General features: G+C 38.1%; 1 protein-coding gene across 5 annotated transcripts in view; it reads right to left on the minus strand.

Moving 5' to 3' along the window:
- Nucleotides 1–26708, minus strand: part of ANO1 (anoctamin 1) — a 1045885-nt gene that overhangs the window by 550303 nt on the left and 468874 nt on the right. The window lies entirely within an intron of this gene.

The following is a 26708-nucleotide window of genomic DNA, read 5'->3' on the forward strand; positions in this document are numbered from 1 at the left end:
ACCAATATGGGGGACCACTATAGCACCCCTATTGTGAGGTCTTCCCTGGTGAGATCTGATCACAATTCAGTCTCATTCAAAGTTACTATCACACCTGACTCCCCCCCCCCCATAGCACAAACTAAACTAAAATACTTCTCCAAAACAGATTATAACCTCTTACAGGGTGGTGTAAATAGCTTCACTACACCTCTTCCCTCAGATGGAAATGGCAATTATGCTGAGTTCTTCACAAATGCTTTATACAAACACCTGAACAACTGAATTGATGCAGCCGTACCTGATAAGACCAAAACATGCCCCTCGAGAAAGAGCAAACCTGTTTGGTGGACAACTGCCTTTAACAGGCTTTACAATAAGAGGAAGAAATGGCTGTCTAAGAGTAAGAAAGAGCAAGCCCCAAACTGGAAATACTCCTTCCTCAGCTTAAACAAGCAAATAAGACTCCTTGTGAAGTCCTCCAAAGCAAACTATAAATCCAAATTAGCTTCCTCAACTAAGGACAACCACAATGCATTCTTTACTTACATCTGTAACCTAAAAGGAAAGGCTAACATTTGTGCTGAACTGATAGTTAATGATACGACATATACTGAGCACGTGGACATTGCTAACATGTTAGCTGACAGTTTCTGTGAAAACTTCACTCCCCCTTCCCTGCCATATATACCTCAAAACATCCCTATCACCTGTCCTTTACCCTGTATCTCTAAAGAACAGGTCATGAATGCCCTATCTAAGGTCAAAAACACAGCATCCATGGGACCTGATAACATCTCAGGCTGCCTCCTACATGGACTCAAACAAGAATTAGCAACACCATTGGGTACTCTTCAGTCATAGTCTAAGCAGTGGCTTCATCCCAGCTGAATGGAAAAAGGCCACCATTATCCCCTTGTACAAAAGGTGCTGCTTCCACTGACCCCAGGAACTACAGACCTATTAGCCTGACTAGCCTTATCTGCAAGGCCATGGAGAGAATCATCATGGACCTTATCAACAAAGACATTGGTAACCTACAAACACTTGACCCTACTCAGTTTGGCTTTGTCAAAGTGCGATCATGGCTGTTAAACCTGGTGAATTTCTTTGAGACAGTCACCAAGGCCTGCACACAGCCTACCTAGACTTAGTCAAGGCTGTTGACATTATCCCCCATTTACACATAATTGACAAACTCACCCAGCAAGGTACCAACCCATATATCATTAGATGGGTCAATAACTGGCTCACTGATAGAACCCATACAGTCAAAATAGGGGAATTCACCTCCAACAGCAGACCTGTAACCAGTGATGTTCCACAGGGTTCAGTCCTAGGACCTCTGCTGTTTGGAATCTATTTCTCTGAAGTGCAAGCTAAAACTAAAGGTCTATGGCTGACAAGGTTTGCTGATGACTGACTGGTGCCACAGTCATGGCCTTACACTCAGTGCAAAGAAAATGTATCATCTCTTTCAGTAGACTTGGCTAGGCTTGTAAAGGCCTTAGGGTCATTAGCCTAGCAACTTCCTATTATCGTACGAACTTAGCCTTTTTTAATAAAGCTATATTTTCTGAGTTTCAGATTCTGTCTTCCTTCCCTAGGTCAGCCAAAATATTATATTTATTGGCTTGCATACTGAAGTTATTCTCAGTGGTTATAAGACTTATTAATTTTCAGAATATAAAAGGTTTAACAGGTTTATTATACAATGACCCCCCCCCCATTAATATTCCAAAACGTGCACGCTGATTGGTCAGCGTGCACATTGTAAATCAGACTTATACTAATTGGACAGCAACAGAGAACGGAAGAGCTCTGTTGCTGTTATCTCGCTATGTTAAATGAGTTTAACATAGCGAGATATCTTAAAAAAAAAAAATCAACGGAGATCTTCCTTTCTCCGTTGCTTTTTTTAAAGCTGTCTCACTATGTTAAACTCTCTTAACATAGTAAGACACGTTTTTAAAAGCAACGGAGATCTTCCTTTCTCCGTTGCTTCCACACACAGTTCTGATGTAATCCGTAACCATATGCATGCGCAGTACATCAGAACTGCCGCAGAATACTGGACAGCTGCGGAAGGGCAGCAAGGAGGCATTATACAATGCCATTATTTAAGAAAAATATTTTTTTCTTAAATGATGTTATTGTATAATAGCAATAACCCACTTCTGGGTGTGGGTAATGCTGGATTTACCCATGGTTGTCTTTGTTTGGCCACTCGGGCTTCGCCCTCATGACCAAACCACACCAACCATGTGTAAATCCAGCATTACACACACCCAGGCGTGGGTTATTGCTTAATGGCCCCATGAAAGGGAAAGAATGCAGCTATGTTGCAACTGTATAGAATCAAACAGTTGTGAAGTTTAAGCTTGAATAACTTTATGATGGTAGCAAGTGTGAAATAGCAAGAAAGAACTATAGGTACCATGCCTGTCTGTTTTATTTAGCAAAATACTTTCAGATGTGATAGACACTGTGATGCAATAGCAAGACAGATGAATTCCTAATGAAAGTGTCATGAGATTTCATTCAGCCCTTGTGTGGTGTACAGACTAGGAGAGAAATGCCACATAGACTGGGAGAAACTGCTAAGTCATGCTTTGTAATGTGTTTAAGTACTGGAATCTTCCTTTAGGGATAGAAATGCAATCTGAGGAAAGAAAGTGTTGCATTTCAGTTTAGTTGGCTTTTAAGATATCAAAATACAGGTAAACTTAAAAAAAAAATTAGTGGAACAAGACAACACAAAACAGGTACTTTTTAGTGGTCAAAAATTGCTCAAGTAATAAAAACTAGTACAGATTTTGAAAAATGCAGACTCTATGTACTTGCCAAACGTCTAAATAAGAATTCAGCTTGGTCTCAGAATATGAAAACAGTAGCCAAGTGTTTCTTAATTACATCAGAAAACTGAAAGGGAAAGCTGTGAATATAACATTAAACACTAATGTGATCACTCAAGCAAAGAACATTGTGTGCTAACATAGTGTTAACAGTCTTGCAAAACAAATGTTGCATTAATTTCACAGTAAGCAAAGGCAAATTTCCAGATGTATAGTTAGCTATACTGCGGTGGTGGTGCTGCGGTAGCGTTATCACCTCACAGTAAGACATCCTGTTCGATTTTCAGCTAGAGCATCTTCTGTGCGGAGACAAATGGGCATGCCTTTGCTGAAGGATGGGCGTTGGGCTGGCAACTCAGCACCATAAAAACCTACTGCCAATCATTAGCGGACTGGAGTTTTGCTGTGGCGACCCCTAACCGGGAAAAGCCGATAGACACAACAACATAGTCAGCTATTCTAATGCCCAGGGCCATCTCCTGATCTGATGCCACAAAGTTTAATTTGAAAAGCTCCTCTCCTTGGACTTGAGGAGCAAAAAAGAAACCTTTCATTCTGCTTTCCTTTTAAACTTTTCCAAACTGCTTGTTACATTTGTAACAACCATCTGTCACAGTTTATGACACACACAAAGCACTTCAGTTCTGGGTATAAATACAGTACTGGCATAAATATAATACTGGCATTCATTTCTGAATGTTAACATGCATGTAATACATTGAAGATGGATTGTCAAAGTGTGTGGAAGCTGCACAATTTTTTGTAGATAATAATGTCAAAAATCTAACTGTCATTTTCCCTGACACGTCTACCATGCATTGCAGTGCTTCTTTCTTGGGCTGCTATGACAGTTTTAATTGCATCAGCTTCGATGAGGTCATGCATGTACTTTCCTCTCTGCTTTTAACCTAGTGTACACTGCATGTTGCATTTTAACCTAGTGTACACTGCATGTTGCATTTTAACCTAGTGTACACTCCATGTTGCATTTTAACCTAGTGTACACTCCATGTTGCATTTTAACCTAGTGTACACTCCATGTTGCATTTTAACCTAGTGTACACTCCATGTTGCATTTTAACCTAGTGTACACTCCATGTTGCATTCAACTCCGTTTCCAAAGCAAGTCTGGATCCAGAAAGTCTAAAGAAGTACTATCATTTCTGCCTTTCTTTTATAATTCAGTTTTATTCATATTTAATATCTCAAGACCCATTACAGCTTTGTCAGTATCGCTGCAGATCTAGGCATAGCACAGAGATGACCTTCATTAGATTCGTATGTGGCCACATTACTTTGCAAGATTCATAACTGAATTCAGTCCTGATCCTGCTGAATAGATTTGAAACCTTTAATCATGACATCATGTTCAGACCACACAGGATGTATTATGGTCCATCTGATACTGTGCTCATCTTGTTTGCCTGTAAACCTCTCAGATGACACCCAGTGGGTGGCTTTTTTGAGATAATTCCTCTAACAGTTATCTGTTGATATGTGTGCTTGGTTCATAGGTAGTTACTAGGCATGCAATCCAGAAGATTATTAAGGAGACAAGCCCAAATTCCCAACTGCCCCAAAGCATTGTCTAGTTAAGTGAATTACTTAAGGTCACACATTAGGTATATGAAGGCTGAGAGACTCAAACCCTGTACAACAGAGAGAGCTTGTTAACAGCTTATAGCCGTAATCCCTTGCTTTAAATGCCAGACCTCAAGGCTTGATCCTGGTTCCTCTTATGTTCATAGTGGTGTTAACCACAGACTAGCTCTGCAAAATGCGTTCACTTAATAAGGGCAAATAGGGCATCTTGGAATTAACATAGCCAGGATTGTAAAGGCTCTAGGCCTACTAGCCTAGTAACCTCCTATGAACCAATAAGTATGACTTAATGAGGTCTATGTTGGCAAAACTAATCATCAATTTAAGGAATGGATCTCTAAGCATATCAGCAATATACGACTGAAAGATGTCAAAAGCCCTTTATCTAAACATGTTATGATGAATAACTCTCATTCATTCTCTTTTATGGTTTTATAGATAATTGGAGAAAGTTTGAGAGGAGGGGACTTAACATTACATACGGAACTAGCTGAGGTGAAATGGACTGGTGATTTATACGTGAGTACACCTCCTGGATTGAATACATGCCTCCCAGTAAAACCAGCGCTGAAAGGGTATCAGCTGAAACTCTGTTGCTGATTGGTTGTTGATTTACTTAAATAGCATATACCAACAAGGTAGATTTACATCTGAGTAAGGGCATGGAAGTTGTCTAAAAATGCTTCTCACTTCTTATTGTTTTTATTTCTATTTGTTTTGTTAAAGTTTGTTTTATGATAGTTGGCATAGTGGTAATACTGGTCTCTTTTTTTAGCTCTTTATATATATATATATATATATATATATATATATATATATATATATATATATATATATATATATATATATATATATATATATATATATGTGTGTGTGTTTATAAAACTATAGATATACATAGATTATATTATGCTATATTATACTATATTATAATATTACAGAAGGTCACATTAAGTCAACATATGTCTGGTCGACACCATGTGAGCAATATAAACGGGTGTTCAACATGTGCATGAGATTGCCAATCCCCAGGTAAGTGAGAGTCATTTTCTCAGGGATTGTGCAATCTCAGAGTTAGTTATAATTAGCAAGTGGTAAGTGGAGGGATTGCAATACATACTGACCTATAAATGAGGCTACATTGGGTAGAAAAGCTGTATTTGTCCCCGTGAAATAGCCACACAGGACTAAGATACTGGATGCTTGGTATTGTCCCTTGGGCTGTTATACCACAAAACACTGACACATTCACTTTAATAATGGTGCATCTTGCATATCTATATTGATATAGACATTTTATATATATATATATATATATATATATATATATATATATATATATATATATTTCTACACACACACACACACACACACACACACCGATAAATATAGTGTCTATATTACAACACCGAAGATACTGAACATCGAACGGCTTAAAGGCCGAAAATGCTGGACCTCGAAGTCACTATTGTGGGGGCCTGCGCCCTCACACCCTCCTCTAATTATATATACCAACTCCAAGATCGCACTACAGTGAGGAAAGGGCAAATAGTCCGATCTTCACTGTACTGCAATCTCACAAAAAGCACATCATTCAGCCTCTTGGATTTTGTAATCGGAACCTTGAATATATACATAGGGTCCCTTGTAGTTTGAGTACTGCTTACAAAATTTCTCAAAAATCCATGGTATCAATTACTGTGTTTTTTAATGTCAGAGTTGTTGAACAGAGGAATATGTGCTGTGGAACATAAATATGGGTTTGTTATGCTAATGACAAAATTTGGGATTTACAAAAGGTTTCGTATTAGTGTGTGTGTGTGTGTGTGTGTGTGTGTGTGTGTGTGTGTGTGTGTGTGTGTGACTGGCTCGTCTAGTGCCAGGTCTTAAAATTCTTGAAATGAACAGCAAAAAACAAAATAAACAACTCCAGCTTTTTTTAGCAAGTCGATTGGTATTTTTGTGACAGTTGGTTTCCTACAGCAACTATGTCTACACCCCGTAGCTTTTCACGTGAAGAGAATTTCCCATATATAAACTATCCCAGTTTGCCACCAACTGAATGACTACAAGAATTCAGGTTTATTTGTGGAAGAAATTTCCTTGTCATTGCAATGCCTGACACTTCACAGAGACTAACAATGTAAAACTTAAACAACTTAACTAGTCTGGCATTCTCTGAATAAACACTGCAAGAAATTAAGGAAATGAAGTTAGAGTGTGCTGTTCCAATTCTGTGCAGCTTTTTAGCAGCTTTTAGCGGGAAATGGTTAAAACTTTTATAAAATGATACTTTGTAACAATACTATTGTCCTTAATATTTGCAGCATACCTCTGACTCCTAAGATTTCAAAGACTCCTTATTGTAATGTCTACCCCACAATGTTGAAAAAAAAACAGCGACCAAAAACAAGAATATTTTCTTTCTCCTTTAAAGTTGTTTCTTTTCACAGGGGGGCAAGCATGCATATCCCCAAACTTATATATACCAATTCTGACATCACCAGACCTAGGAGGAAAGGGATTGTTCTGAGGAATAGCATTTTCAGTCATTTATTCTTATTATTCTGGAACTCACTCTAAAGAGTCTCAGCATTTCAAATAAATACTAATTTCAGAAGTATCTTCATTTCACCCCTTTTTGTGCTGTTGCTGCTGCTGATGATATCTGGTGGTCATTTGGGGTGCCCTACTGGAAGTTTGAGACACTATAATGTGAGTCCCAAATCTCTGAAAATATAATTGCATTTCTGCATGTGTTTCAGTGAAGTGTGAAACTCATGGTTGCATATTAAATGCATGTTTTTTTGCAAATAGAGCAAACTTCCCCGTACATCTCGTACCCTTACTACTGGTACAGGGTAACTCTGAGATTGTTGCATCTCAAAGGAGAAATGATCTATGCTACATCAATTTCTGACTTACTCTCATAACAACACATAATTCTCATAGCTTCAGGTCTCGCACTATCAGGTCTCAAGAACATAATGGGAAATCAGTAGTGTATTTTAGGTATATGAGTGGATCCTGTTCTGTAACATAGAAAGATTAACACCTCTTACCTGATGCCTTACAAATGACCAATGCATGTTTTCAAAGTGACTGTTCACCACTTTAGTTGAGGTTAGGATTTTAAGCCTCTGCATAACTAATTTAGAGGTCTCCACCTCATACATGACAAACAATGCACATACACATTTTGAATATGAATTTAATAGACATCGATATGGCATACCTTTCTATTTCAAACCGTTTAAGGACAGTGTTTAAAAAAAACAGTCTATAAACATTTGGCAAATATTAAAGCCACTGCCTTAAAGTGAAAATCCATGTCCGTCCTTCCAGAAGACTAAAGCTCCCCTTCTCTCTAAAGCTTTTCCCTCTATTGATTTAATTTACCTCCAAAAAATAAAGCATGCAGAAGTAAATACCCCAGTCACAAATAATACATGACTAAAGACGAAAAATAATGTATGCCCATTTACAAAAATATTTAAAAAATGTGAATAGTTGAGTATCCTAAAATGTGAAAATATGGGAATAAATGTTAATTTATTACATATATTCAGAAATGGGCACAACGTCATTACAGACGTCTGTAGTGTGAATGATTTATTTTTTCACATGTGTAATATCGTCTTATATGTGCCACCCTTATTGATATCAGCACGGCATTCAGTACACCGGACTTTTAATTCTTAGTTCATAAATTTCAAGACCTTGGCTTTGTGAAATATGTATTGAGCTACCTCAAACGTCATCAAAAAGATTAAGGGTTTCAAGTAGCAAAGGGGCGGATGTCCTCCAAAACTGATATATTCAAAATGGGTATCCCTTGGGGTTCTGTATAAGGCCCCATTGTTTTGTTTTTGTTTGTTTTATCTGTTAAAAATGCAGAATTCTCCATATCATTATTAGCACACATGCTGATGACAAGAAGCTTCCGAAACAACTGTGACAACTCCTAGATGAGTACAAACAAACTCACAAAGACACTGCTCAAACCTCAGATTGTAGTTATACCATTAAAAAACGCTTACACGGAATGCAGAAAAGACCAACATCTTTCTAGATGCAGACCAAAGACTTAAGTGTAACCCTATCATAATCATATATCATAAGCTAAAGCTGGATGCCTTCTGCATAAGCACTTATTTGTTTGGATTAACCCTAACCTGTCCTTCATGTTCCAAGCAGAAGCTAATACTTAAAAGTTTCTCAAAACCCTAAAATGTCAAACATCCTCATCTCTGAGTTGGAAAAGCTTTGGGGATTACAGTACACACTCTTTTTAGTTGCTCTTAGCTCAACTGTAGCACAAGAGAATATCAAACCATGCCAAACAAAATATGATGATTTGTCTCCTCGTCTCCCAAAAATGAACATCTCTGCATTTCTTAATTCACTGGTTGCCTGCAAGGGCATGCTAAACTCTTATTAACTTGCATCATTTTTAAAATAGTCCTCATGGACTAATACCCTCCCCCATCCCAGAGGCTATTAATCACCCCAGAGGCTGACAATGAAAGCACATCACCACTTCCTAAGATAACACAATAAGTTACCAGAATATTAGCAACATCATAATTTAATTAATCAGCAACTGAGAGGATCTTTTCAAAAAACTGATCCTTCAAGGATACTCTCTTCCACAAGAATCTCAAAATAAACAGACTTATGCTAACTTCTCTAAAAGTAACCCAGCACCTTGCAGCTATACTGCAACTGTTATACAGACAATACAATTGATTACCATACCGCAGCACCCACTTCATTTCTAGAACAAGACAGCATATGTTTCTGTGTTCTGGAATATCTTTGATGTAGTCATTTCTGCTGTTAAAATGTGCTATGTGAAATGAATCAAAATATGTGCAGGCCAATTAAAATTCTTATTACACAATACAATGAAACCTTTCCCTTTTTCTGTTTTTCTTATTAATGTACACTTAACGAAATTCATTTATAACTAGCCTTTGGTCTGTGTCATGGCCAGAAATAATCATGTAGCAATCCACAAGCAAGCAAACAGACAAAAGCAAATAAGCAAACAGATAAAACCAGAGTTTCTAAAGTACTTGTGTTTGAACTTTATGATCTACAAGCAGATCAACAGGAGGTATTATTCCCTCCTAAGCAGGTCATCTTTTAACAGTTATTTTGTATGTGCAACTTATTTAAATGACTGTGCTTGAACTTCAGAACTTTGTTAGACAGAAAAGTGTTTGTAAAAGTTAATCAGTTACTGTGTCGCCATCAAATGCTTCAGTTCTGGTTGAAATCCCACCAGCCTATCAAAAGGGCTTCCATTCTGTGTTCATAAGTTCACAGGTACATTTATTTTGTTACCCAGGTTATACACTAATCAGTTATGTCATTTTTAGATACTGCCTGGGTAAACAGCATACACAAAAAAAAATAGTCATTAGTCTTACAACTGGAGTAAAAAAAATACAGTATAAACTATGAGGCATAAATAAGACAACAATGTTTGAGACTAGAATCAAGCAAAGGATAGATGTGAAAATGATAGTGAGTATTCACTATATGAGCGAAAGGAGTAGATAGCATGGAGTTGAGTGGAAACTGTGACAGATCCCATTTGGAGAGTAGGATCATGTATTTTGTTGAAAGACTTTATGTCCTTGTTGAAGATGGGAAGGTTGGGGAAATCTCTGAAGTAAAGGGGGGCAGAGGTGGGGCAAGTATGAAGAAGGTATGTTTAGTGGACTAGAGGTATGATCTCCAAGTTATGAGAGCCTGATCAGATTGGGTGAATTGATATAAGCTGTATATGGAGTTTTTTTGGGGGGGTCCTGAAAAAAGGGGAGAAATGTTGAGGTGAAGCAATTTAAAGAGCCAAGTTTTGAGTAGGAAGTTGCATTCTGTTTAACAGCGGGATGTTTGGCTTTGTTAACAGTGTGACTGTGGTGTACTTGTAAAGGGGAATTAGTGATGAAATGGCAAATGGAGTTGTAGATGGTTTGTAAGGACTGGGAATTTTCAGCAGAGAATGAGACAGTGATATTCAAGTTGGGAGAGTGATATGCCTTTCCTATAGTGGTCCTGTCTAAAGATGTTGGAAATGGAGGAATTTGTTTTTGACCAGTAGAGCAAGAAGTTTATTTTTTTCCCTTTGTGATTTTTCAGTGTGGGAATGAAAGTTAAAGGAGAGGTCAGGCCATTAGGTTAAGGTACTTGAATGCAGAGGTAGTTTCAGTGCTAGTGTTGTTTAAGTCACAGATGGAGAGGTCACTTGGATTTTTAGAGAACTTCTTGGGGTGACAAAAAAGATGGTTTTGGTTCACAATGGTTTAAAAGGCAGGTTGTGAGGTAAGAGACACTGCTGGGGATGGAGTAGGACAGATTGGATAATAATGTGGGACTGGCTTGATCAGTAAACAATTATGTTGCCACCATAAAGAATAATGGGAAAACAAGGAAGGTCTTAAGGGGGTTTATTAATAAAGATGGAGGACAGACGTGGGGAAAGGATAGAGCCTTGAGGGATTTCTTTGAGAAGTGGAACACAGTGGGAGTGTCCATTTCCTATTTTGGCTTTGAAGTGTCTGCCTTCCAAATATTTTTGACATGGGCTCAGAGTTGGGGACTATGCCTACTTCTGTGAATGAATATAGGAGGAGAGGGTGAGTGATGAGGTCAGAGGCTTTGGTTAGGTCAATAAAGAGGTCTCCAGTCAGATAATCTTTTTTATGTATTTTTTTAAGATATCATCTGTTTGTGCCCACACAGCAGAAACTGTACTACAACCAGGCTAAAAGCCAAACTGAATATACAAGTTTGATGAACAATCTCACCTTCATGTGCTGAGTGCTGCTTTGACACTCCTAAGTATTTAAATATTCCCCATTACTACCCCTTGGACAGGGAACTACCTGAGTCATCAGGGAATTAGAGAAGTGAAATATAGAGATGAGCTAGCAGTTGGCAGTGTCTTGTGTGCTGTTTTTCATTACTGTGGCTTAATAAACATTAAGATCCCTGAATTTAAGTATGATTCACTCATGAAGCACACTGTCGAACACTCTTGCCAGATCAAGGTAAGTTGCATGATCAGATAAAACGTTATCCCATGTGGTAACCACACCCTCAAACAATTATGATGTTAAACAAACAAGACTGATTTTTGACAAGTGTGCTGACTTAGGATATGGAGAAGTAAGATTCCTTTTTCTTCCAGAATAAGTAACACGATGATTTTCTCAATACCTTCCACAGTATGCTTCTGAGTCTGATCATTCTGTAACCACTGGGATCCGTAAAAGGGCCTCTATTGTAGATTGGGACTACAATTGCCTGCTTACAGTATCTGGTATGAAACCATGTTTTAGAGTGTTACCTGGTAGAATGCAACTACATTTTTGACCTTACTAAGGGCAAAACAAGAAGTATAGATGGGAATCTTCTTTGTGGTCTAAAATTTGATGTGAATTTTGTTAGTGTTTTATTGCTGTCAGTGCTATTTTGGTACCATTTTGCATTAATACACTATATTCTTCTTTCTTTCCTTCCATATTTTATTAGTGAATGGAGAAAACAGTATTATTGTCACCTTTCCTGATAGCAAGAATTGTTATGAATGGAGCTTCTGTGCCACTGAACTGCTGACTGAGAAAACAAATATTAGATCTAAAATTTTCAATATGTGTTATATTTGACAAAAAAAAAAAATATATATATATATATATATATATATATATATATATATATATATATATATATATATATATATAGATATATCTGTATCTATATACCTACATTTGACCACCAAAACAAAAAAGAATTCACTACAATGAAAAAGAACACTGAACAAGTCACAATGTCGAAACACATGCTGATTATTCAGTTCGGCATATTCAGCATACCGTTTCCACTGCAACTGTCAGAAAAGGAACTACAGTTCTGGTTTTCAGCTGTATGAATGTACTGCACAACACTAAACTTTACATTTTTGCCGGGGGCAAGCCTCCACTGCTCTCTTTGCAAATTATATATCCCAACTCTGAGATCGCACTACAGTGGGGAAAGGGTAAAGTTCCTGATCCGCACTGTACCATGAGCTCTACTAATCACATTGACCACATATGTGTGACTGCACAGTGTATTCGCTGACCATGAACTCGCACACTTGAAGGTTCAACAACACGGGATTCAGTCAACCGGAAATCAACATCCCATGGTTGCCAAACCTTCACTTGTAATTTTCATGATTAAAAAAAATATATATATATATATATATATATATATATATATATATATATATATATTCCAGAGTAAAAAAAAAATAGAAAGAAAAAAAAAGCAAACTCACATTTTTCAATTTCCTAACATTCAAACTGTACTAGCATAAAATTATAGTGTGAATTAGAAATAAATTGAGATAATTTCATGTTTCATTTCTAACTTAGATGCTTTAGACAGCAAAGTCCTTACAATTCTGGACAGGCTAGAGGAGCTGGAAAACAAATAAATAAAAATTGTCTCAACAGATTTACCAAGGTCCTTAAACCGAGTTCTTCTATTAAATTCAAAAGACCCTATGAAACTTTGAAAGCTCTGTGAGAAGAAATATAATGTTAAAAAAAAGGTTAAATTTAACTTTCAAGAAGAAAACTGACAAGCTGTATTGGAGCAGTATGAAACTGGACAGAAAGAGTAAATACTCACTTAAAAGACACAACTGTAGAAAAAGAGTTGCATTGTAAAAGTAAATGTGTAATTTTAAGAGAAATGCATCAGTGTGGAATCTAATTGTATTGTGAATATATTGCAATGTAAAACCAGAATCCTTTCTGCACAAATGTGCTCCTTGATGCAAACTCTAATTCTACTTGGATAAGTGTGCTAAGCTAGGTCAAAGATGGTTTCCTTATTTGGGATTTGGACTACTGCATCTTCCAAAATTCAGACTCAAGCTACAAGAAAATCTATTTAGGGACTAATAAACACAGAAAAATGAGTGTTAATTAAAAATATATATTAATAAAAGCAGAAAGGTAACACTGACACAATTGACTTCTGGAGGATTCCCTTAGACTGAGCTTGAGCATTGCCTGTAAGGACTCTAAACATTCTGTTCTGGATTAAAAAGCCTTATATACAGGGGGCACAGCATGTTTTTGGCCAAAAGCATACAGAGCTCATTCTAGATGTTAGATACATTTTTCTGACCATTATCTATCCTTATGAATACTATATTTTACTTTGTGGTACAAGCCTTTCACTAGTTGAATCTTTTTTTAGAAATTAAATGTTTGAGCTTATAATTTTAACTAAAGAACTTCATCTAAATATCAGCTGTGGTGGCTGTGGTTTATTTGTTGATTGCTGTGAGGTAATTCATACTATTTAAATGTTTAAAGGCTGGTGTACTGTAAGGTAAAAGAGTAAGGCATGTTCTTATTGTGTTACTTTTTCTGACTGATGGGAGTGTATCATCTTTTGAACAGGAGGCAGTTGATGCTGTCTAGCCACCATTTACCCTCCATTCTGAAATATTGAGTGTGTGTGCGCGTGTGTGTGTGTGTGCACACACATGTCTGAAAAAATTACCATTGCTAAGGATGCAGTGAAAGACACTGTGCTTGATCTGAACTGGGTAAATTCTTTAACAACCAGCAATTATAACTTTGATCTGTTGTAGGGCAGTGTGGAGCAAATCTCAGTAGTGCACATGTTTGCTATTTACCCAAATTAGCAGCGCTTCTTCTTTGCTTTTGGCTGTTCCCATTAGGGGTACCACAGTGGATCATCTGTTTCCATTTCTTCCTGTCCTCTGCATCTTGCTCTGTCACACCAACCACCTGCATGTCCTCTCTCACCACATCCATAAACCTTATCTTAGGCCTTCCTCTTTTCCTGTTACCTGGTAGCTTCATCCTTAGCATCTTTTTCCCAATAAACGTCCAGCCTGAACTGACCCTCTAATATACGGATTCCTAATCCTCTAACATCCTTGTCACAAATTAGCAGTGCTGATTAAGATTAATTGTTGTTTGTGTATTAATTGGTACCAGTGGTGGAAGTCAAACCCCTTCAGTGTTGACATGTTCCTTAAAATTTTGGTGGCATTATTATGTGAGAGAGAGCCCCTAGCTCCTGTTTGTCTCCTCCATCACTGATCTGTGTAGAAGAAACTAAGAAATTTATGAGTTTGAATTGCCAAATTAAAATTATGCAAGACTACTCCAAACTTGATGCTGAGTAAAAAAAATGTTTTCACTATCATAAGGACATATCTTTATAAAAAAAAGCATTATGTTTTGAGGTAACCAGCCCTACTCTATTCCACATCAAAGAATAAATGGAGTTCAACTCTCCTGAAGCTGGGCTGCTCAAACCTGCTTTACCAAAGCTGTTATTCCAACTGCAATGGAAGCTCGCAGCCAATATGCTTCAGCTAAATCTCAGTGTTACAGAGTTCCTAGCAGAAGTAAATATATTTGTAGAAAATTTTCCAAACTGCCTTTTAAAAAATATTCTTTGTCTATGGTAATGGCAACTCACTTTCAACTCTGACAAACAGGAAAGCCCCATCTGAAAAATTGCAGTTAGATAATTCTGTGATACTTTCCAAAAGTAACATTTGACACAACAATACTCTTGAACACTGCCATGTAGTCAAAAGAAAACTCCATCTCATTTTACTGATTTTGAGACTGACTATAGGTTGATAGATAATTGAAAAGCATTCAATTCATGTATAATTGATTACACTTATTTTACTCCAAATTCATCTCAGGGAAGCAGACAATTTCTTAGTCCCAAACACTTAAAGAAAACTATTGTGCCTCTACTTTGTAGAAGACATCTTCCCATTCTTAAACAGAGTGATTCCTTAGCTTTTAAAGACAGGTTCTGGTAGTCTTTTTGGAGTAGGATACATTTTAGATATGCAATTTCATCTAGTATGGGATTCCCTTACAAAGTGCAGTCCCTTTGGAAGCAGATAGTATATGAAATGAAACAAAACACGATTGCCTTGTTTAATACAGCAGAGACTAAGGTAGTAAACTTTATTTTTTACTCTTGATTCCTGAGTGACCTTGGCTAATCAGCACATTCATTCCCTTCATTTAGAGCTAAGAACCCTTTAGCCCATTTATTCCTCTTTGGTTGAGAGGTAGGATTGATGCCAGCCTCCATCTTTTGAGCAATCTGGGATTTATGTATGGACCGTAGCAGTTCCCCTTCACATGCCTCGAGGTCCCAATTGTTCAATGTAATACATATAAACAAGCAACTTGCCTCCTACTTTTGGAAGTGTCTCCTCAGTGATCCTGTTCCTTTGGTGATTCCTGGATTCCAGTAAGGATTCTATACTGACGTCACACTAAAAACACACACCCCATGACCCTCTGGTCAGAGAGAGGTAAACAAGTTCCACCTCACCATTTGTCAGGCTCTTTCCTGACAGCTCCTATCCTCAAGAACAGGTTAACAGGCTACATCATTTCACTCCCTCTCATTCTTTTTCTCTGTCTTTCATGACAACCTATTCCCACAGGAAGAGGTAAGCAGTCTCAACCTCATAATTTCTGCTCTTCCCTGAGCAGCTCATTCCAAAGTTGAGGTGAGGAATCCAGCTCATTGTTTGTCTTGCATTGAGCTCCTCCCCAAGGAGAAATGAGCAGACTCCACTTCATCATTTGTCTATTTTTTCCTGACCAACTCTTCCCCCAGACAGAGGTGATCAGGCATCACCTCATCCATCTTCTCTCTTTCCAGGCAACTCCTCCACTTCCTCCTGAGAAAGGTGGGCAGGCACTACCTCATCATTCATTTCCCCTCACAGCAAGCTCCTCCCCTCAGGAAGATGTGAGCATGCTCCAACTCATCATTCCTCTCTCAGCCAGCTCCGCCCTCAAGAGAGGTGATCGGGCTCTACATGATCATTTCTCTTTCTATCTTGCCTGCCCAGCAGTGGCCCATTAACTGAACCCAAGTTCGCTGTGTTATGCTCAATGCTTTTATAGTTTTCTGTGTTAAAAGATCTTTAGGAACTCAGTGTGTAGATTTAATTAAACAATTTAAATTGTCTAATAAACAGATATAATGAATACATATCTATAACTGTTTATTTTCAACAAAAAGTTTCAATATGTGCATGGAAACAAAGAGAAAACAGGAAAAAATGTTGACTTTTGGGTTTAAGGACTGACTATCACATAACTTTATCTAAAAGATATAAAAATATGTAAAAGACATGCTAATTTTATTTGAATGTATATATCCACATCATCTTAGAAAAAGGTTCAACCTCTGCATGGGCACAGGCCTAAAACCATTAAAGTACTGGATTATATGGTTAAACCTAAATGCACAAACAGATTAACCCGAGGACTGAAGGCTACAGAATGTAATCGAATAACTCATTCAGTGGAAATAAATGGTTGAATGTTATATATAAAACCTATATTCCAGAAAAATGCTACCGTCAGTTGTAGGAAATAATCGCTATCTGGACAGCATACATCTCAAAATGTTTTTCCCACAACAAAGAGCCATTGGAAAGGTATATTTCAATTAAGGAAGCATAAAGAGGCCTGACTAACAATTCAAAAGGGAATGCCACTGATCCTGATGGGCTTTTTGCAAGCTTCTATAAATGTATATAATATTTGATATTACATTTCTTTATTAAGTACTTGCAAGGCATATTTGAGATACGTAAGATAAATCACTTTTATTTCAAAAGCAAGAACAGTTCTAATGTCTCAGCAAAGTAGAAATCTGACAACCTGTTATCAGATGACACCAAATTATATGCACAAATATTTGCTAACAGGATAATAAATATCACACTTCACATCAGGCATGAAAATCAGGCTGGCTTTGTCGGGGAGGGGGGTGTAGCAATCCTAATGAATTTTATGTAGATCTGCAATTTCCACTGACTTTGAAAAGGTCTTTGGCACAGTTACATTTTTATGTAGAAAACTATGGAGCATTCCAGGCTCTCAAATCATTTTATTTTTCCAGCACATGATGTACATCAAGGTGCTATTGCCTTTGATTGAATTAGTTATTTATTTGTTTCACCTTTAATTTGAAGAAGAGACCAAAACAGAGTGTTGACTTTATATTCAATTTTTGTGTTTTATTCTGGGGCAGTGGGTGAAATTGGCCTCAGACCAGCTCAGTTGCCCAGTTAGCAAATAAGTAAGTAAATAAGAAAATAATAAATAAGTGTCCTCCATAAATGTTATTATTGTATTAGTTGTAGAGTCATTGACAAGCATAAGGACTATCTTTGATCAGTACATATACACTGTTATAAGGATGTTATTTTTCATTGCACAGCTTATATCTAAAGGTATTGCATCCAGCTCTAGAGATGTAATTATTACACCCTACCTGGTATTCATTAGGTGGATTATTGATTATAATATCGGCGGCCATGGTGGTGCAGCGGTTAGTGTTGTGACCTCACAGCAAGAGCATCTCCGGTTTGATCCTCAGCTGGGGTGCCTTCTGTGCGGAGTCTGCATGTCCTCCCTGAGGTCGCGTGGGTTTCCTCCGGGTGGTCTGGTTTCCTCCCACATCCCAAAGACATGCTGTAGGTGGACTGGACACTCTAAATTGGCCCTAGGCGTGAGTGTATGTGTGTGTGCACCTTCCGTGGAAGGTTGGGCACTGGGCTGGCAACTCGACACCATAAAACTCCACTGCCAATCATGAGCGGACAGGTGATCCGCTGTGGTGACCCCTAACCAGGAAAAGCAGAAAGAAGAAGATTGATTATACTATCCCTTTAATATGTACCTGCCCAAACCCTTGTCACAACTGGAATGACAACACTTTCTCACAAAAAAAAAAAATCAAGTGCCTAAATCATAAAAATTATGCAAATCGTCTGAAAGCCTTATCCCTCTTCACAGTATCATGCAGGGTACTGACAGGCAACTTCTGCCTTGTGTACAAAGCTTACACAAATTCTATTCTACCATACCTTTTACACATTTCCAAGTCCAGTGGTAACATAAACACCTGCTCAAGGGATCTCAATCTCATTTGCAAATTAAATAGAACATGTTGAAAGAATAAGTTTGTATCACAGAGAATACAGCTTCTATGAAACTGTTTCCTATTCCACATAAAGCAAAGTACTTCTCTGTCTCTGTTCAAATGGAATTTGGACAAATCGATGAGTAGCAGCCAATTTGACCCCTCCATCCCCCACCCCAGGGAAAGTGATTATTCCCACTAGCACTGTTAGATGATTGCAAAAAGAGTTAGGTAGAAGTGGGTATAAAACTGTTCAGGTAGGTAAGGAATTGGTTGGACAATGGGAAACAGATGTTAACAGTAAAGAGAGGTCTCATAAGGCAACATGATGACAAGTGGTGAATTTTGGGTTCTTCCATGTTTAATCTCTTCATCTTAATAACAAATACAACTGGGATATTCTAAAATACTTATCCCTAGATGACACCACAACTCAGTTTAACAACACATTCCTTAACATATTAATGAACTAACTCCCATCAGATCAAAACAAATCAAATTCAGCCCCACCCCATGGCATATAAAAGAAAACAGGTAACACATGCTAACCAGAGATAAATATTTGAAAGTTAGGTCCACTTTCGAAACACCACAAAAATGGTAGTATCTTACACAGTTTAGGAATCTTTCTAAACAGAAAATCAGATCAGATTAAGCTAAATACTTTTATAAGCTCCAAGACAATCACCAAAGAGAACCCTAAGCTTTTCTAGAATGCAATCAAAAGACTGTTACACCCAGGCTAAATGACAACTCCATCAGCAACTACCACGCTGTTCAACAATTATCTTTCTAAAACCCACCAGAGGCTCACCAAAACCGATCGAAATGTCATTTATCAAATTATTAAATTCATCAAAAACTGTCCACTAAGGTAGAGCGCTCACTGAAATCTTGTTCCTCCAGATTGAAAAGCTGTGTACGTGTTCATCAAATAGCATGCCTTTGCCATACAAATATCTCTTAAGTATCAGATGCTCCGAACTAAGATTGTACATTTATCCTTGTATCACTCATATGAGCATTCGATTGACTGTGTGTGTCGAGCTAACTGGTTGCTTATACTAGGAAGGTGCTATCATGAATGAGCATTCGAATGACTGTGTGTGTCGAGCTAATTGGTTGCTTATACTAGGAAGGTGCTATCATAAATGAACATTCGAATGACTGTGTGTGTCGAGCTAATTGGTTGCTTATACTAGGAAGGTGCTATCATGAATGAGCATTCGAATGACTGTGTGTGTCGAGCTAATTGGTTGCTTATACTAGGAAGGTGCTATCATAAATGAGCATTCGATTGACTGTGTGTGTCGAGCTAACTGGTTGCTTATACTAGGAAGGTGCTATCATAAATGAGCATTCGAATGACTGTGTGTGTCGAGCTAATTGGTTGCTTATACTAGGAAGGTGCTATCATGAATGAGCATTCGAATGACTGTGTGTGTCGAGCTAATTGGTTGCTTATACTAGGAAGGTGCTATCATGAATGAGCATTCGATTGACTGTGTGTGTCGAGCTAATTGGTTGCTTATACTAGGAAGGTGCTATCATGAATGAGCATTCGAATGACTGTGTGTGTCGAGCTAATTGGTTGCTTATACTAGGAAGGTGCTATCATAAATGAACATTCGAATGACTGTGTGTGTCGAGCTAACTGGTTGCTTATACTAGGAAGGTACTATCATAAATGAGCATTCGAATGACTGTGTGTGTCGAGCTAACTGGTTGCTTATACTAGGAAGGTGCTATCATGAATGAGCATTCGAATGACTGTGTGTGTCGAGCTAATTGGTTGCTTATACTAGGAAGGTGCTATCATGAATGAGCATTCGAATGACTGTGTGTGTCGAGCTAATTGGTTGCTTATACTAGGAAGGTGCTATCATGAATGAGCATTCGAATGACTGTGTGTGTCGAGCTAATTGGTTGCTTATACTAGGAAGGTGCTATCATGAATGAGCATTCGAATGACTGTGTGTGTTGAGCTAATTGGTTGCTTATACTAGGAAGGTGCTATCATGAATGAGCATTCGAATGACTGTGTGTGTCGAGCTAATTGGTTGCTTATACTAGGAAGGTGCTATCATGAATGAGCATTGAATGACTGTGTGTGTCGAGCTAACTGGTTGCTTATACTAGGAAGGTGCTATCATGAATGAGCATTCGAATGACTGTGTGTGTCGAGCTAATTGGTTGCTTATACTAGGAAGGTGCTATCATGAATGAGCATTCGAATGACTGTGTGTGTCGAGCTAACTGGTTGCTTATACTAGGAAGGTGCTATCATGAATGAGCATTCGAATGACTGTGTGTGTCGAGCTAATTGGTTGCTTATACTAGGAAGGTGCTATCATGAATGAGCATTCGAATGACTGTGTGTGTCGAGCTAACTGGTTGCTTATACTAGGAAGGTGCTATCATGAATGAGCATTCGAATGACTGTGTGTGTGTCGAGCTAATTGGTTGCTTATACTAGGAAGGTGCTATCATAATAGCTGTTCCGTCATGGCCCAGCATGCACTTTTCTCCCTGCTGCACTTATTACCTTCTTCCTTTCTGTACCTTTACAATTGCCTGCTGTACTTCACTCCTTTGCCCGCTCTACTACTATTTCCTTGTCACACTGCATTCTATTCCAGCTCCCCTTCTATACGGAGCTCTCCATACTTTGCTTCCAAATTCATGTCTAACACTTCTCCTTACTCTCTGCTCTCCTCCATCCTACTTTTACCTCATGTAACTTCAAGCACCTCCCCATGACATCTTCTTACATCCTACTTATCCTATTTCTTAATGCAACTATATTACTCTTCAAACCACCACTAGCCTGTCTTTCTAGTGCCCTGTTGCTTACCACTTTGTGAATTTTAAACTGAATTGTATATATCAGAATAACTGCATTTGCTATTGTATATAAGGGTCCATATTAGATGAGCCACTGTTCCGATGTTCAAATCATAGATGGTCCACATCATATGATCGAAAGTTGGAAAGCTCGAAGGTGAAAGTCAATGGCTTTTCATGTACAGAATGGCAAATTTTCCCTTTCTGCACTGAAGTGCATTCTCTGAGTTGGTATATTTAAATAGGGGGGTGTGGGCTGGTGCACGGGGGCTTGTCCCCCTGCTTAGTGTGGTAAGGTAAGTTTTTTTTTTTTTTTTTTTTTTATATTATATAGTCGATGTTTCGAACTTCGCTCATATGAGTTCGCTCATGTGAGGTTTGATGTTTTGAAATTTGGACTATATAATATAGCCCCGTATATAATTATGACCATGTACTTACTGCAGTGTAAACATATGCCTTAGGTGTTATTTGCTATGGAATACCCAAATTGTACATTATTGTTATTTCATAACGATCAATGTCAGAACCCAGCATTTTGATCATTTAATTATGCCATCTTGTCCCTAGTCATGCCTGTAAGTGTCCTTGGACCAGTGAACATACCCAGTCAACAAACAAACAAATAATAAAATCAGTCATACGTTTCTCTTCACAGATTGTCATCCTACACTATACCTTCTCTATCCAAAGCCAGTTACAATGTCATGGACTTTGGAGAAATCAAGAGCTGTATAGGTCATTTAGGGGCTTACATCTCAGTAATATCTGAGTCATAAACCTGATCACCAGCCCAGAGAACAAGTATATTTTTAACATTTCAAACAGATGTAGTCTCTTTAATATTTAAAAGCAAATAATTCCACCCTCCAGGCCTCTGCTAGTGAAAAGAAATCATTTTAAGATCGTTAGATTTTGGGATCCCAGCCAAGAAAATACTGTTGTTAGTAGCATAAATGTCACTTGCTAACGAAATGTTCGTAATGCCTGCTAAACGTAAACTGTACTTAAATATCAACATCATGTCAGCCCTAAAATCTATACCTCATCGACTACAATTGGAAGTAACAATCTCTAAGGTGAATCCATTCATTTGGTAAACAATTGTTGTCAACTTTCTAGTTGCTTAATATTTTTTAACACAGCATAAACTGAACTTCTTCTTTTGGCTGTTCCCATTAGGGTCACCACAGCGGATCATCTGTTTCCATTTCTTCCTGTCCTCTGCATATTGCTGTGTCACACCAACCACATGCATGTTCTCTCTCACCACGTCCATAAACCTTATTTTAGGCCTTCTTCTTTTCCTCTTACCTGGCAGCTCCATCCTTAGCATCCTTTTCCCAATATACCCAGCATCCCTCCTCAGCACGTCCAAACCAATGCAATCTCACCTCTCTGGCTTTGTCTCCAAACTGTCCAACCTGAGTTGACCCTTTTTACTGATTCCTAATCCTGTCCATTATCGTAAGGGAGGGAGAGGGAGAAACCTGAAATCCATTTTGGAAGGTTGTAACAATTTAAACAACAATAGTAACAAAAAAGGATGTAAACAATGTGGATTTTGTAAATACTGTCATTATGTCAATAATTGTAGTACTTTTCAGATAGATGAGAATAAGTATTACATTAATGGCAACCTCAATTGTAATTCAAAGTCCATTGTTTACTTAGCAAAATGCAATTGCTGTGAAGCACACTATATAGGAAAAACTGATCGCAGATTTCGCGACAGAATTTATGAGCATCTTTATGCTATAAGAAATAAAAAATGTGATAACGCTCTAGCAAAACACTGTGAGAGACATCTAGGGCACAGTTTCAACTTCACAGCTATTGATACTATCCCACATACTTTGAGAGGGGGACCTGTCAACATCTTATTAGAAATTCGTGAACTGGAATGGCAGATTACTTTAAATGCTTTTAGTTATCCAGGACTTAATGAAAACTGCAATATTAATTGCATGTTGAAAATGAGGAATTTCTTAAGAAAGAAGAAAAAAACATGATAGCTACTATTTAACGCCATGTCCAGTGCATATTTCTATTATTTCGTTCAGAACTACTGACATACCCCTCTCATATTTGCACTTAATACCTTTTAGTAATATTATAGTGTTAACTGTCCATAGTAAACAGTTCATACTACATAGGACATATACACTAGTCTTATACATTTATTATTAACAAATTTTGATGATTATGACTTATTTTTTATATTAAGAACATATTATCATACAATTATAACACAATATTAAATAATGTTATAGTTGAGATTGTTTTTATTAAACATTTAATAATTTATTGTGGCTTTTTAACCTTCAATTTGTCATGTACAAGTTATTATCCTTCATTATGTATTTGGGTAAACAGTTTTAACCATGTTAGAGACATAATGTTTATTTTAATGTGGTTCTTTAAATATTAGAAGTACCTTCCACACGTCATACTAATTACCCATATATAACTGGCGGTTATTTTGAAAGTAAGTGTTTGTTGCTGAAGAAGCTGTGGTGTCACTACGGCGAAAACGCTGTTTTTATTATAAATAAAAGCGTTTCTTTTTACATCTTTTTGGATTTGGATCATATTACTCTCGAAGAGTTACATCTGCTACATTACTGCTGCCTGTTTGGGAGGTGACGTCCCTTTTCTGTTTTTCTACCGTTTGTCTCCAAACTGTCCAACCTGAGTTGACCCTTTTTACTGATTCCTAATCCTGTCCATTATCGTAACACCCAATGCAAATCTTAACATCTTTAACTCTGCCACCTCCAACTCTGACTCCTACCATGGTCTCCAACCCCATATAACACAGCTAGTCTCGCTACCCCCTTTTAGACATTCCCTTTCACTCTTACTAGTACCTGTCTGTCACAAATCACTCCTGACAGTCTTCTCCACCTACTCCACCCTGCCTATACTCTCTTCTACACTCACCATTACTCTAAATTGTTGATCCCAAGTATGTAAACTCATCCACCTTCACCAACTCTACTCCTTGCATCCTCAACATTCATCTATCCTCCCTCTCATTCTCACACATATATTCTATCTTAGTCCTGCTGACCTTCATTCCTCTTCTCTCTAGAGCAATGGTGCACAACCTTTTTGTGGGGAGGGCCACTACACACATTCTTAATGCATCTGAGTGGCCACCTCAAAACAAGTTAAAAATAGGTACAGGTGACTGGCATTTTTACTTAAGACAGCAGTCATGAAATTGCCTGTTTTCTACATCAGCTTTGCATTTAACTTTATTCTGGCTTGCAGCCGTGAATTACTACAAACTCTTGCAGAAAGTTACTACTGTTTACAGACTACAAGTTACAAACAACAAAGAATAGTTACTTCCGCAGCTATAATTAGAGGTGGGTACAACTGCAGTCAGTTAGGTAAGTAAGCACGTGCTGGAAAGTTTGCATGACTGGATTAAGGCATAGCATTTTTTCACTTTTTTAAAAAAAATTTTGGTTACTATCTGGGGGCCGGATGGTGTGGCATTGAGAGCCAGACATTGTGCACCACTGCTCTAGAGTATATCTCCACCTCTCCAGGGTCTCCTCAATCTGCTCTCTGCTCTCACTACAGATTACATTGTCATCCGCAAACATCATAGTCCACAGGGACTCCTGTCTGATCTCATCTGTCAACCTGTTCATCAACATTGCAAATAAGAAAGGGCTCAGAGCTGATCCTTGATGTAATCCCACCTCCACCTTAAACGCATCCATCACTCCTACTGTCACACTGCCCTTGTATATATATCTTGTACTACTCTTACATACTTCTCTGCCACTCCCGACTTCTTCATACAATACCACAACTGCTCTCTAGGCACCCTATCATATGCTTTCTCCAAGTCCACAAAGACACAATGCAACTCCTTCTGACCTTCTCTGTACTTCTCCATCAACAATCTCAGAGCAAACATTGTATCTTTAGTGCTCTTTCCCGGCATGAAACCATACTGCTGATCACTAATCATCACCTCCCTTCTTAACCTAGCTTCCACTACACTTTCCCATAACTTCATGCTGTGCCTGATCAATTTTATCCCTCTATAGTTACTACAGCTCTGCACATCACCCTTATTCTTAAAAATCTGTCCAAAACACTTCTCCACTCCTCAGGCATCCTCTCACTTTCCAAGATTTCATTAAACAATCTGGTTAAAAACTCCCCGTGGACTATGATGTTTGCAGATGACCTTGTGATCTGTAGTGAGAGTAGGGAACAGGTGGAAGAGACCCTGGAGAGATGGAGATATGCTCTAGAGAGAAGTAGGGTTACCACCTGTCCCACTTTTCGAGGGACAGTCCCTCTTTGGGCAGTTGTGTCCTGACAAAAAAATTGTAAAAATGGCAAATGTCCTGAGATTTTAGGACAAAATTATTTATTATATTTTATGTAATAGTTGCATAAAACAGTTATTCTGTATCTAAAATACCTAAATGTTATAAGAAACAGAATAAGCAACTAAAATGCTACAAGAATAAGCTTTTATTTAGGCAAAATATTTAAGTTCTAACTTTTGTACTGACCGTGGGTATGTGTTGGCCTGTGAAATCTGATGTTTGTACCAAAAATGTCCCACTTTGCCCATTTGAAAAGGTGGCAACCCTAGAGAGAAGAGGAATGAAGGTCAGCAGGGCTAAGACAGAATATATATGTGTGTGAATGAGAGGGAGGATAGAGGAATGGTGAGGATGCAAGCAGTAGAGGTGGCGAAGGTGGATGAGTTTAAATACTTGGGATCAGTAGTTCAGAGTAATGGTGAGTGTGGAAGAGAGGTGAAGAAGAGAACAGGCAGGATGGAGTGGGTGGAGAAAAGTTTCAGGAGTGATTTGTGACAGACGAGTACCAGTAAGAGTGAAAGGGAAGGTCAACAAGAGGGTAGTGAGACCAGCTATGTTATATGGGTTGGAGACAGTGGCAATGACAAAAAGGCAGGAGTTAGTGCTGGATGCGGCAGAATTAAAGATGTTAAGATTTGCACTGGGTGTGACAAGGGTGAACAGGATTAGAAATAAGTATATTAGAGGGTTAGCCCAGGTTGGAAGGTTTGGAGACAAAGCCAGAGATGCAAGGTTACGTTGATTTGGACATGTGCTGAGGAGGGATGCTGAGTATATTGGGGAAAAGATGCTAAGGATGAAGCTACCAGGTAACAGGAAAAGAGGAAGGCCTAGGATAAGGTTTATGGATGTGGTGAGAGAGGACATGCAGGTGGTTGGTGTGACAGAGCAAGATGCAGAGGACAGGAAGAAATGGAAACTGATGATCCGCTGTGGTGACCCCTAACAGGAACACCCGAAAGAAGACGATGATATATATATATATATATATATATATATATATATATATATATATATAGGGCCTATGTTCAGCTATTGA

Source organism: Protopterus annectens, chromosome 9.part0, assembly GCF_019279795.1.
Source record: "Protopterus annectens isolate FY-2018-M chromosome 9.part0, PAN1.0, whole genome shotgun sequence".
NCBI classification, from domain to species: Eukaryota; Metazoa; Chordata; order Ceratodontiformes; family Protopteridae; genus Protopterus; species Protopterus annectens.